Raw genomic sequence first — 11,232 nt, forward strand, 5'->3', positions numbered from 1 at the left:
CCTTACTTATAGTTTCCTTTGTAGGCCAGCACTCTTCTTGTCACTGAGAATAGTGGAAACAAATTAAATTTTATTCTATCATTATAGTATGGAAAAGAGACAATAAGTTAGAAAATACAGTAAATTAGTAATAAATAATAAGGAGGAAAAATTTCACAAGAGCAGAATTTATAGTAGTTAATGATTAGTAGGGCAGCTAGACAGAGAAAAACTCACCTAATCATGAACTACTGAGTAAATACCTAGAGTCATTGGTGGAATTAGCCTTGCAGAGTTATGGGGAAATAAAATTCTGGCAAGATGACTTATTCATTACAGGCCTTGAGGCAAGAATGAGCCCAATTTAGTCAATGAACAGAAAAGAAGGCCAGTGTGACTGGAGAAGAAAAGACAGAGGAGAGAACACCTGCAAACAAAGTTGGAGAGGTAATAGGACCTCATCCTTCTTGAATTAAAAATGGCAAGCCACTTGAGGTTATTGAACAGTGTGACATGATTTGACACATTTTAACAGGATCATTTTGGCTGTTGTGTTGAGGTCAGATAATGTGTAGGCAAGAGCAGAAGCATGGAAATAAGGAGACTTATATAAATGCTAGGGAGGAATGATAATGGTTTGGACCAAACTACAGCAGTGGTTGAAATCTATTAATAGATATATCAATATTTTAAAGGTAGAGCTTATATGCTATTTTTGTTTTGTTATGGTGAGTCATTGTTACTGTTGCTGTTGTGTGCTCTTCCCTCAAAAACTGGAGGCCGTTAACTTTTATGAGCAAGACTACAAGAGAAGCTGGTTTCCCTGGGGCAGGAATAGAAAATATCTGGAACACCATTTTCAAATGTGTTAATTGGTGGCTGGACATATTAGCCTGCATTATATCATTTATCTTCATTAACAATTCAACAACCTGGGTGCTAACATTATGCCTATTTTGAATTTGAACAAAGAAAGACCTAAAGAGGTCAAGAAATTGATATTAGGTCACCTAATTAATTAAACAAGTGCTGATCGGGGATTTGAACTCAGGGACACTTTACTTCTCAGGCCCAGGTTAAGAACTGACAAAATTACATTCCCATAGTAGTAATTACTATTTATTACTGCTGAACTAGAAGTTGTGTCAGGTGTCTTGAAATCAAAACAGTCTAAATATATAGGCCATGAATAGTGCACATCTCTTCCTTGTTGGTCAGTAACAATGGCTCTGGCATTCTCTGGCATCTTTAAATCCTATCGTTCTTTACAGCATGGAAGTGAAAGTAAAAATGAAAGTGTTAGTCGCTCAGTCATGTCCAACTCTTTGCAACCCCATGGAGCAGGTTCCTCTGTTCATGGGATTTCCCAGGCAAGAATACAGCAGTGGGTAGTCATTCTGTTCTCCAGGGGATATTCCTGGCCCAGGGATTGAACCCAAGTCTCCTGCACTGCAGGTGGATTCTTTACCATCTGAGCCACCAGAATATTGCACTCTTTGATCCCATGGTGGCTCAGACAGTAAAGAATTTGCCTACAACGTGGGAGACCCAGGTTTGCTCCCTGGGTTGAGAAGATCTCCTGGAGAAGGGAATGGCTACCTACTCCAGTATTCTTGTCTGGAGAATTCCATGGACAGAGGAGCTTAGAGAGTTACAGTCCATGGGATTGCAAAGAATTGGACAGGACTGAGTGACTAACACTTTCACTTCACTTGTATTATAGTTCCTGTGACTATGAATTTGTACTACTCATTCTTCCAATGGTGAGTTTTTATCCTTCTTGATCTTGGCTTTGATCCCCCTCTACTTCCTCAAAATCTTCCTCTTTCCAGCATTCTTATTTGGCATCTTCTTTCATGTTTTGGAATCCTCCTTGCTTTATAATAAGCCAGCCTTTTTTTTTTTTTCAAATAGCTTTTCTCAAATTCCTTCCTAGAAGGGAGATATCACTTGACAGTTATAAAATGTTTTAATCCTAAACCTGTCATGTTTCAAGTGTAACCACAAATTTTTTCTTTTCCAAAACTTTCTCTTTCTTGTGCCTAGGAAATATCCTGGAGCAGAGATGGAATATTGTCAAGAAATGGAAATTAAGTGTAGGCAGGGTCATCATGTCATCACTAAAGAGTTAGATTCTCTGCTGATAAGTTTGGTCTTGATTTAATGAACCTGATTTGGAAACACAATAAGCCTATGAATCACTAGGAATTGATGGTTATTCTTCTCTCTTCATCCCCATGTCATTCTTGTCTTAAAGCGAAAAGTATGTGAGAGACAACTACTTCCAAGGCTGCAGAACAGTCCGTGTAGCTTCAGGTTCTGAGCATACCTTTTTAATTAATAGACTTTATTATTTTTTATAGAAGTTTCAGGTTTATACAAAAAGTGAATCCTAATGTAAAATCCAAGAGTGTCTTGAGTCAGCTTGTTTCAGATTCTGTCGGTGAGTTTTGACTTCTTAGCAATATATAGAGAGAGACTTCTCAGAAATCCATCCATTTAGCTCACCTCTGAATGCACTTTGAGCAACTGGCTGCTTCTCTTGTAAGCACGTTATTAATGGTGTCTTTTCAAAAGTAGAGATAGTGCCCTGGAAAATGCGATATTGATTTTTTCCCCCCTTCTTTCCACTGTTTCAATCACTGCTCGTTTGAATGACTTTCATTTTTAGCAACAAGAGAATCTTTGAAGAAAAGTGGTTTATACTATCAGCCTGAAATAAAATCACCGCTCAATTTAAGCTCTGAAAAATACTATTGATATTTTAATAGAACTTCGGGGAACCTATTGTGAGTCCAATAATAGCTACAGGGAGTTTATACACAGAAATCATAGTTAGGGATCGTTTTATTTCTTAGGCAGTATGTGTTAACTGCAAATAATGGTTTAAACCTCCAATCCCATACTGTATAAATCAGAAGTCTCAAGCGTGTGGAAATATTCATAGTACTTCAAGAGGGGTGAATGCCTTTCCATGACTCTAAGGTTTTGCCTTTAATTAGCCCTTTAGAAAAAAACTTGGGATAATTTTCTCTTAAGCTATTAACCAGTGTTGGCGTCAGCAATCCCCACATCTTACAGCTGAAAGACCTGGAGACAACATAGTTAAATGGATTTGCTGCACAGGGGTGACTAGCAAAGCTCAGATGAAAGTGTAATTTGATGGAGGTGGCACAGCCTCAGATTAATGTCCAGGATTCCCTTGCTGTGGATACTTGGAATACTTCTCCCTACCTGCAACTTTCTATAGTACTGACTTCTCCCCTTCTCCATTTTCTTTCTATGTTTTCCAAAATACTTATGAATATGCTCTGTTCTGAATCTTCTTATGATGTACAAATATAATCATTGATGAAGTAGAACTGTGGTCTTACCATATTAATTGGCTTATTACTTAGTAAGAAGAGAGTGCTACCTTCAAGGATTGCATCAAGAACCACCTCTTCCAGGAAACTTGTTTTGTGACATTGGTTCATATTGATGTTGCTCCTTTCTGTCAACCCTTGTAAATCACTCAAAATATGTCTTGATTTTGCCCTGTGTGTGTGCAAAGATTTCTAGTAAGGTCTCTGAAATTCATGTTGATTAAATTAATAGATATTTACTATGTGACTAATAAGTGTGTAAGGCACCTTGCTATATGTTAATAAAAATACAAATGAGAATAAAACAAAATTTTTGAATTATGCTGAATACAAATCCATGTTATAAATGTATGAAAAGAATTTTCATAGGAAGAGCTCAGTGTAGAGGAAGATCAAAGAAAAGAACTTCACAAACTAGGGGAAAAGCAGAAAAATGTAGGGCTTGTCAGTGTAGTGTAATTAGATATAATCCTTGGGAAAATGTAGTGAGATTTAGTGTTAAAAATGTGATTAAAGGAGTGATGACCCTATATGTGAGACAGCAAAAGAGACAGAGATGTTAAGAACAGATATTTGGATTCTGTGGGAGAAGGCGAGGGTGGGATGATGTGAGAGAATAGCATTGAAACATGTATATTACCATATGTGAAATAGATCGCCAATCTAGGTTCAATGCATGAGACAGGGCTCTCAGGGCCGGTGCACTGGGACAACCCTGAGGGGTGGGATGGGGAGGGAGGTAGGAGGTGGGGTTCAGGATGGGGGACGCGTGTACATCCGTGGCTGATTCATGTGAATGTATGGCAAAAACCACTACAATATTGTAAAGTAATTAGCCTCCAATTAAAATAAATAATTTATAAAAAAATATGATTAAAGGAATGGAACTAGAATAAGAAATAAGGTGTCCCTGAATTTGGAGAATCAAATCTCTATTTTTAGTATATTATGCAGATGGAAAAAGAACCTTGACTAGGATGGGAAGTGGAATATCCATTTATACAATAATATAATAGCTATTAATTGGGAACATACTTTATGTAAGGCACTTTTCTAGGTTAGAGGGATAACTGAAATTGTTGGGTTAGGAAGCCATTGTACAGAATTTCAGACTGTCATGATTGCTGTGGAAATAGAAAGCAACTGTTAGATTCAGAAATGTTGGAGAACTTGTACCTGATTGAATATGAAAGGCAAAAGGGCCTTTATAATATAAAGCACTAATTAGCATGCCATTAAAAGAAGAGGGAAACTAGGAGGAGCTGACTGGAAGTCTGTGTGAATAGAAGAGTACTGATGGATCACATTTTGGATACGGTGGTAGGGATTAGAGTTTGGTGAAAGATTTCCCTTTTCGGCTCTTTCAGGGTTTCCCTTTTTGCTCTTATTCTGTAGAGTTGTTTGAGTACATAGATCTGCAGCCACAGAGACTACTTGACCAACTTTGACATTAATGTCGTTTAACTTCTTGGAAATGTTAGAGAGCCATGGCCATCAGAAACCAGGCCAACCCCCTTGGGAAAGAAAACCCTTCATCTCATTAAAAGGATTCTTGCAAGTTTTACATGGCCAGGTACCACTTATTAAGAGTCTATGTTAGTTGCAGGGAAAGCCTTATAGTAACAGATGGGATAGGATTTGCCTGGTCTTTTCTTCTCTATACACATCTTTCTTGGAAACCATGAAGGAAAATAGATCTGATGGCTAGCCTTTGTCATTTTTTTCTCCAGCAGAGGGGAGCCTAATATGATTCAGCTCTTAGATGCAGAGTTCCTGCTACCTGTTACTATGTGTTTAACCTGACTTGATGCAGGACATAATCAGTCCTTAATCAGCAAGACATCATAAACTGTTTTCCACACTCCACATAGTTCAGTACCTAAAAATGGACAGATAATGAGAGAACACGTTTCTCCTTTTAAATTTTATTTTTAATTGGAGGAAAATTGCTTCACAATGTTGTGTTTGTTTCTGCCATAAAACAATGTGAATCAGCCATAAGAATTCATCTATTGATAAACATCTAGGTTGCTTCCATATCTTGACAATTATAAATAGTGCTGCAATGAATACTTGGGCACATGTGTCTTTTTGAATTCTGGTATTCTTAGGATATATGCCCAATAGTGGGATTGCTGGGTCATATGGTAGATTTATTCCTAGTTTTTAAAGGACTCTCCATACTCTTCTCATTAATGGCTGTTTCAGTTTATATTCCTACAAACAGTGCAAGATGTTTCCGTTTTCTCCACATCCTCTCCAGCATTTGTTGTTTATAGATTTTTTCCTATATACTAACAATAAAAAACCAGAAAGAGAAATTAAAGAAACAATTCCATTCACCATTGCAATGAAAAGAATAAAATACCTTGAAATAAACTTACATAAGGAGAAAAAAGACCTGTGTGCAGAAAACTGTAAGACACTGATGAGATAAATCAAAGATGCCACAAACAGATGTAGAGATAGATATACCATGTTTATGGATCAGAAGGATTAATGTGTGAAAATGACTATACTACCCAAAGCAATCTATAAATTTGATGCAATCCCTATCAAATTACCAATGGCATTTCTTACAGAATTAGAACAAAAAATTACACAATTTTTTTGTATGGAAGCACAAAAGACTCCTAATAGCCAAAGCAATCTTGAGAAAGAAAAATGAACCTGAAGGAATTAACCTTCATGATTTCAGACTATATTACTAAGCTACAGTCATCAAGACAGTATGGTATTGGCACAAAAACAGAAACGTAGACCCATGGAGCAAGATAGAAAGCTGAGAGATAAACCCAAGCACTTATGGGCACCTTACCTTTGACAAAGGAGGCAAAAAAATACAATGGAGAAAAGACATCCTCTTCAATAAATGGTGCTGGGAAAACTGAACAGTTACATGTAAACGAATGAAATTAGAACATTCCCTAATACCATGTACAAGAATAAACTCAAAATGGCTTAAAGACCTAAATTTAAGGCCAGAAACTATAAAAATCTTAGAGGGAAACATAGGCATACACTCTTTGACATAAATCACAGCAAGATCCTCTTTGACTCACCTCCTAGTGTGATGGAAATAAAAACAAAAATAAATAAATGGGACCTAATGAAACTTAAAAGCTTTTGCATAGCAAAGGAAACAATAAAGATGAAAAGAATGCCCTCAGAATGGTAGAAACTAATTGCAAGTGAAGCAACTGACAAAGGATTAATCTCCAAGTACAAGCAGCTCATGCAGCTCAATATCAGAGGATAAGTTTCTTATCTCTATGACAACATAATACTTCACACAATAAGAGGAAATCTGGTGGCTGGGAAGACCTTTGAATGACCCTGAAACTACTATGTAGAATGCTATTTTTCTCCTTTGGGAAGACCAACACAAATTCCAAATGTCCTAATTAATCAGCTTCATTAGTGAGCTGAAAACAAACTGGAAGAAATATTATATAATTCTCACCCAAACTATACCAACCATTAGAAAATAAGTTCAAATCACATTCTGTCCCTACTTGAGAATGAGGGCGTTCTGCATCTGTGATTACAGACACTATGACATTGATTCATGAAACACAGAAGTAGAACTTCTGGTCTTTTGAGTCTCAGGACATGAATTCAGTTTTGAACTTGTGTTGTTGTTTTCCTAAGATAAATAACCAAGTTCTTTAAGAACTTTTAAATTCTACATTTTTGGGGGTATAAAGTTATCCTTGAAAAGATAGCTTCCCATTACCTACAGAATTTGTTAAAAACAAATTCTTCACCTCAGTATCAGAGGCCTTTTAATATTTAAGCACAATCTGCATTTTATTTGTTCACATCAGAAATATTTATTGAGGGTCTAATTTATGCCAAGCACTTCTGTTAGTACTGTGAATGTCATAAATATATTCTTCCCACATACCTATGCAAAATTACTTCATCTTCAAACACTTTTTGAAAATATTAACTATTAAACTGTTTATGGAGTATATGGAAATTCTCTGTAATGTTTTTGTCACTCTTCTAGAAACCTAAAACTTCCTAAAATATAAAATGTATCACATGTTAAAAGGAAATTCCATAAAGTCTTTCTAATTACCTCCCTTCTGTGAACTTTCCTTTTTCTGGAATACAGTCTAGGAGGGATACACTGAACCACCACTTTGACTTGAGCAAGAACAGTTTTTCAAACATATCTGCTAGTTGTTCAGTTGGTTCCTTTGTTCCAAAAATATTGATCTGTGTTTGATGCTTCCTTGAGTCCTCCAAAATAATTAGTCCAAGAGATGAATAAAGACACCATGGACTTCCTTGCCAGAGGGCACTGATAGAACAGAAAATTTACTAGAATGACTCAAGTTGGAGCTCTTCTGCAGCCACATTAACTTTTTTCTTTTTTTTCATTTATTTTTATTAGTTGGAGGCTAATTACTTTACATTATTGTAGTGGTTTTTGTCATACATTGACATGAATTAGCCATGGATTTACATGTATTCCCCATCCCGATCCCCCCTCCCACCTCCTCTCTACCTGATCCCTCTGGGTCTTCCCAGTGCACCAGGTCCGAGCACTTGTCTCATGCATCCAACCTGGGCTGATGATCTGTTTCACCCTTGATAATATACATGTTTCGATGCTGTTCTCTTGAAACATCCCACCCTCGCCTTCTCCCACAGAGTCCAAAAGTCTGTTCTGTACATCTGTGTCTCTTTTTCTGTTTTGCATATAGGGTTATCATTACCATCTTTCTAAATTCCATATATATGTGTTAGTATACTGTAATGGTCTTTATCTTTCTGGCTTACTTCACCCTGTATAATGGGCGCCAGTTTCATCCATCTCAGAACTGATTCAAATGAATTCTTTTTAATGGCTGAGAAATATTCCATGGTGTATATGTACCACAGCTTCCTTATCCATTCATCTGCTGATGGGCATCTAGGTTGCTTCCATGTCCTGGCTATTATAAACAGTGCTGCGATGAACATTGGGGTGCACGTGTCTCTTTCAGATCTAGTTTCCTCCATGTGTATGCCCAGAAGTGGGATTGCTGGGTCATATGGCAGTTCTATTTCCAGTTTTTTAAGAAATCTCCACACTGTTCTCCATAGCGGCTGTACTAAAAAATATGGAACGCTTCGCGAATTTGCGTGTCATCCTTGCAGCAGGGGCCATGTTAATCTTCTCTGTATTGTTCCAATTTTAGTATATGTGCTGCCAAAGCGAGCACTAACTTTTTTCTTTATCTATATTCTTGAATTTAAGTCACATTTCTTTGACCAAAATAATGGATTTACACTATTTTGTAATTATTCTTATAGTACATAATTCATATTTGTTTGATAAGTAATACAGCACATCACCAAAGCTGAGTTCTCCAAATATATACGTGAGTCTGACATCATAACACAAACACATTATATTTTTTTTACTTTTTTGATTAAGAGTTTTATAGAATAGTCTATCAACAACTCAGAATAAGGTTATTGTACATTATCTTAATTCAAAGTATCACATAAGTCACAAGGAAGGGATATGATAGTACAAGGAAACTTATCTCCATTTAGAACATTAGAATTTAAAAGGAAATTTAAAATTTACATAGAATTTTAAGTTATAAGAATATAAACATCAAAGATACCACAGTAGTTCATGTTTACTTCTCAATAAAGAACATCAGGAATATACATCTATTTGTTCTATTCCTCAGGTATGGCTGATGCTCTGTTCTCCAGATTTAAATGCATGCAATCTTAAAGGTTGTTATGAAGAATAGGTGAGATTAACAGTATGCATTGATAATTAATGGTAACTTTCTTGGTAGTAATTATAAGTATCCAACACTTGGAACATACTGTGAACAATTCAATGTTATAGTGGAGGAAGTCACTTTAGAGAGTCTTCTCAAAGAAAAGGAATGTCTGGATTTATTGATTATTGACCTAGATTCCCTGAAGAAGGGAACAGCTACCCACTCCAGTATTCTGGCCTGGAGAATTCCATGGACTGGATAGCCCATGGAGTCACAAAGAGTCAGACACGACTGAGCGACTTTCACTTTCCTTTCTTCCGAAGCCTTATTATAGTCCTGTATCAGTCAAATTTATTCAATTTAAGATTAATATTTAATTCAATGCTCCCTCTAACCAAGTCTATTTTAAGCTAGTTGTCCTGGAATCAGATTCTAAGTCTCTGAGATGGAAGTACAGAAGGATTACTGGCGTGTGCTATTCAGAGTATCATGACTGGGCAGAGTGAGTAGCTGAGCCAGGGTGTGGGCACAATGGAGGCTTTAGTCAACCACATTACTTCCCTAATTCTAAGATATTCCTTAAAAGATGTCTTAGGCATGAAAACTGGACCCTTTTACCCTCAAATTAACCTGTTATTGGATCTAGATTTTCCAGGATGAGGCAGTAATCTTGGAAGATCCCTTCCACCAAGGGTAATTCTTGGTGAAGATTTCAGCTATGGTCGAGTCTGCAGCAAACATTCCTACCACTGCATGGTACACACAACAAAAGTTTTCTACGTGGTTGAGGAATGAAAAAAACTGAAGGTTCTTCCCCTTCAAGAACCTCTTAGTCTGCATTGAGAGTTAGGGGTCAGTAGACAGATAAAGGTTTATAAAATAGTGAAACTTCTAATAAGTATTTCACCCAGTGAAACTGAAAGTTAGTCACTCAATCCTGTCTGGCAGACTGGCCTGCCAGGCTCCTCTGTCCATGGAATCCTCGAGGCAAAAATACTGGAGTAGGTAGCCATTCAGGCAAGAATACTGGAGTGGGTAGCCATTTCCCTAGAAGGGATCTTCCTGACCCAGGGATTGAACCTGGGTCTCCTGCATTACAGGCAGATTCTTTACCACCTGATCCCCAATCAAATACTGTGGCTGCACAGAGTAGGAGCTAAAAAGTGAAAGTAAAGAATCATGACTATATTTCATAAATAATAGTAAGTTCATAATCATTATTAAGAACAGCAAAATAGTGGGGAACTTAAGTTTAGGCAAAATTGTGAGAACAACTCATCATCCCTAGTTTGTTAAAGCAATGGTTCAGTTCAGTGCAGTTCAGTTCAGTCACTCAGTCGTGTCTGACTCTTTGTGACTCCATGCATCACAGCATGCCAGGCCTCCCTGTCCATCACCAACTCCTGGAGTTTACTCAAACCCATGTCCATCGAGTCGGTGATGCCATCCAACCATCTCATCCTCTGTCGTCCCCTTCTCCTCCTGCCCCCAATCCGTCCCAGCATCAGGGTCTTTTCCAATGAGACAGCTCTTTGCATCAGGTGGCCAAAAGATTGGAGCTTCAGCTTCAGTATCAGTCCTTCCAATGAATACCCAGGACTGATCTCCTTTAGGATGGACTGATTGGATCTCTTGCAGTCCAAGGGACTCTCAAGAGTCTTCTCCAACACCATAGTTCAAAAGCATCAATTCTTCAGTGCTCAGCTTTCTTCACAGTCCAACTCTCACATCCATACATGACCACTGGAAAAACCATAGCCTTGACCAGACGGACCTTTGTTGGCAAAGTAATGTCTCTGCTTTTTAATATGCTAACTAGGTTGGTCATAACTTTCCTTCCAAGGAGTAAGTGTCTTTTAATTTCATGGCTGAAATCACCATCTGTAGTGATTTTGGAGCCCAGAAAAATAAAGTCAGCCACTGTTTCCACTGTTTCTCCATCTATTTGCCATGAAGTGATGGGACAAGATGCCATGATCTTAGTTTTCTGAATGTTGAGCTTTAAGCCAACTTTTCACTCTCCTCTTTCACTTTCATCAAGAGGCTCTTTAGTTCTTCACTTTCTTCCGTAACGATGGTGTCATCTGCATATCTGACTCAAATGTGTTCCTTACTATGGCTGAGTAATATTTAATTGTGTATCTGAACCA

The 11,232-nt window shown here is 37.4% G+C and overlaps 1 non-coding gene across 1 annotated transcript; it reads right to left on the reverse strand.

Moving 5' to 3' along the window:
• Positions 1 to 8,452: 8,452 nt before the first annotated feature.
• Positions 8,453 to 8,560, reverse strand: LOC133047914 (U6 spliceosomal RNA). Its single transcript, XR_009690916.1, has one exon. It is a non-coding gene; the product is annotated as a U6 spliceosomal RNA (small nuclear RNA).
• Positions 8,561 to 11,232: the final 2,672 nt, after the last annotated feature.

This window comes from Dama dama, chromosome 27, assembly GCF_033118175.1.
Source record: "Dama dama isolate Ldn47 chromosome 27, ASM3311817v1, whole genome shotgun sequence".
Taxonomy (NCBI): Eukaryota; Metazoa; Chordata; class Mammalia; order Artiodactyla; family Cervidae; genus Dama; species Dama dama.